Source organism: Schistocerca serialis, chromosome 7 (genome assembly GCF_023864345.2).
Source record: "Schistocerca serialis cubense isolate TAMUIC-IGC-003099 chromosome 7, iqSchSeri2.2, whole genome shotgun sequence".
NCBI lineage: Eukaryota > Metazoa > Arthropoda > Insecta > Orthoptera > Acrididae > Schistocerca > Schistocerca serialis.
Window position 1 is genome coordinate 153,589,139 of NC_064644.1, and position 3,735 is coordinate 153,592,873.

The following is a 3,735-nucleotide window of genomic DNA, read 5'->3' on the forward strand; positions in this document are numbered from 1 at the left end:
GCGCAAGCTGTCGCCGCTGCCGGTGGCCGGGCGCCGCCGCGCTTTATAGCGGCGCGTTCCTCTCCAGCGGCGCCGCTTCCTCTGCTGGAGGCTTTCCAGCGCGCCGTGGGACCGGAAAGACCCGAGGAGGAAAGCCGTGGCCCGTGGGGCGGGCGGCTGGGCGCAGCGCGCTGCAAAAACCCCGCACCGGCAGCGGCGCCGCGCCGCTCCCTGGGGCGGACCGCTCGGCCGCTCACCTCCACGGCGACACGGCGCGACATGTGCGTGGCTGGCGCTGGCGGAAGAGAGAGCCGCCGTGAGAACACAGCTATTTTTGTCGCCTCACCCTCTGCCGAAATGAAGGGGGGAATGCGGATCAGTACTGTCAATCGCAAGAGCCTGTACCGCCAGCGCAGCAAAAGAATGCGGTTTTAGGCTCGACTGACCATTCGCGTAACATGAATCTACAAAAAGTGTGACGCTTACAACGGAATTAAGCGGTTCCTTAACTCAGACTATTCTCCGTCAAACTATGGTACCTTGTGCTCATCGACTCTCTAATCTATAACACTGTTACTGGATGAAGACAAATGTAGTGAAAATAACGAAAGTTCCAAATAAAGGAAATACAGGTAATTCTGAACCAGCTAGAAACGCTCCCTCAGGAGCACAAAAAGGCTAATATATTCCTTCTTATTAAAAAAATGAAAAGTGGGATATTAGCTGCTTCGTTCTACCTTCATCAGCACGTTCAAAATTTTGCCATGTGAACATATCCACGCACTTTTAAACATCTACATCTGCACTACTGCCCATTAAAAGTGCTACACCAAGAAGAAATGCAGATGAGAAACGGGTATTCATTGGACACGTATATTATACTAGAACAGACATGTGATTACATTTTCACGCACTTTGGGTGCATAGATCCTGAGAAATCAGTACCCAGAACAACCGCCTCTGGCCGTAATGACGGCCTTGATACGCCTGGGCATTGAGTCAAACAGAGCTTCGATGGTGTGTACAGTTACACCTGCCCATGCAGCCTCAACACGATGCCACCGTTCATCAAGAGTAGTGACTAGCGTATTGTGACGAGCCAGTTGCTCGGCCACCATTGACCAGACGTCTTCAATTGGTGAGAGATCTGGAGAATGTGCCACGATTCGAAACATATCCGAAAAGTAACGTCCACTGTTCAGAGTGCCGTCAATGCGAACAAGAGGTGACCGAGACGTGCAACCAATAGCACGCCGTACCATCACGCCGGGTGATACGCCATTATAGCGATGACGAATACACCCTTCCAATGTGCGTTCAACGCGATGTCGCCAAACACGGATGCGACCATCATGATGCTGCAAACAGAACCTGGATTCATCCGAAAAAATGACGTTTTGCAATTCGTGCACCCTGGTTCGTCGTTGAGTACACCATCGCACGCACTCCTGTCTGCGATGCAGCGTCGTGGGTAACCGCAGCCATTGTCTCTGAGCTGATAGTCCATGCTGCTGCGAACGTCGTCGAACTGTTCGTGCAGATGGTTGTTGTCTTGCAAACGTCCCCATCTGTTGACTCAGGGATCTAGACGTGACTGCACGATCCGTTACAGCCATCCGGATAAGATGCCTGTCATCTCGACTGCTAGTGATACGAGGCCGTTGGGATCCAGCACGCCGTTCCGTATTACCCTCCTGAACCCACCGATTCCATATTCTACTAACAGTCATTGGATATCGACTAAAGCGAGCACCAATGTCGCGATACGATAAATTGCAATCGCGACAGGCTACAATCCGACCTTTATCAAAGTCGGAAACGTGATGGTAGGCATTTCTCCTCATTACACGAAGCATCACAACAACGTTTCACCAGGCAACGCCGATCAACTGCCGTTTGTGTATGAGAAATCGCCCGGACCTTTCCTCATGTCAGCACATTGTAGGTGTCACCACCGGCGCCAACCTTGTGTGAATGCTCTGAAAAGCTAATCATTTGCATATCACAGCATCTTCTTCCTGTCAGTTAAATTTCGCGTCTGTAGCAGGTCACCTTCGTGGTGTAACAATTTTAATGGCCAGTAGTGTAGCTCCCACAAACTGCCATAACTGTAACTCGTTCACACCCATTACTTCATCGCTGTAAGTCACCCGCCGGCTGTTGTAGCCGAGCGGTTCTAGGCGCTTCAGTCCGGAACCGCGTAACTGCTACGGTCGCAGGTTCGGATCTTGCCTCTGGCCTGGATGTGTGTGATGTCCTTAGGTTTTAGTAGTTCTAAGTTATAGGGGACAGATTCCCTGAGATGTTAAGTACCATAGTGTTCAGAGCCATTTGAAACATTTTGTAAGTCTCCCACACCCATTCTCCCTCACTCACTCAGCACAGTTCATTGTCACTATACTTTTGTGTCTCTCTAACGACAGTCTTTCCTATCTCACAGCCAGAATCTCCTTGGTTCTGCCTCACTAGCACTGTCTCCCAGTCACTTTCTCTTAGTGTTTCTATGTAATTCACTCCTTCCGACTGCTGCTGTCTCTTCTCACTGTGAATATCACTCTCTTCCTCGTTGGCATCTTCACAGAGTCCGTACTGTTCTGCCAGTGCCAAGTATGTTCCACTACCACTGTCTCTTTCTTTCACACTGTCATTGACTCCTTCGCTCTTTCCATAACACAACAACTGTCTACTATCTTCCAGTATTTACTACTTTTCCCTCTCTTTGCCGCTGTCACTGTCTCTTTCTCCCTCCACGAATAATGGCGCAAACAAGCTCACTTGCCAAACTCTTTGGGGCAATTTTAAAGGCCACGAGGAAGACAGAAGAGGCAACTGGTGCTCCAACTTTCAGCTGGTACGTTGATTTAGGGGAAGGGAACCAAACAGCGAGGTCGTCGGTCCTTACGGATTAGGGAAGGACGGGGAAGGTACTCGACCGTGGCTTTTCAAAGGAATCAGCCAGGCCTTTGCATGACGCTATTTAAGGAAATCACGGAAAACCTAAATCAAAATGGCAGGACGCGGGTTTGAACTGTCGTCCTTCCGATTGCGACTGCAGTGGGACAAACACTGCGCCACATCACTCGGTCCACTTTTCAGTCAGTGTCTTTCAAGCTGGAGGATATTAGCCCGTTTTGTCTGATAGGAGACTTTTCCACTGGTTCCCGCCGTTTCTTTGCTACAACAGGGCATGTCACTCATATGAAAACAATTTAATGGATCAGTAAAATATTGATAGATTACTTATGTGAAACTGAAACAACGCGAAACTAATTTTACACAACATATTGGATGTTATGTGCACAAAAATTCTGCATGTGCTACATTGCTACAAAACCTGGTTTCCAGAACAGTTATGATGGTAACGGAGACACAGCATGCTTCTCCGTGCTATCTTATAAATTTCTTTTCCACCTCACACCAGATATTACGTGTGTATTTTACGTGTCCAGCAGAGTAACTTCGAACCTCTCTATCTTGGAAAAAGATAAAGGTGTCAATAAAATTTTCAAGTTTGTTCGAGATCGGTATCTTAGAAATATACTACAAAGATTTCAGAAATTTGCTGTGCATAACCGACTTGGAATCCGCGGTTCGGTTATTGTACCCAAGAACCATGTTTTTCAGGTTTTCTCAGGAACTGGCCACGAAGAAAAATATACCTCCAGAAGCCACTTAAGGCAAACCAGATACGACATATAATAGACAAATAAGTAACCGATTTCATCCATTTATCTAAGTTGGAGACTTCGACCCTGT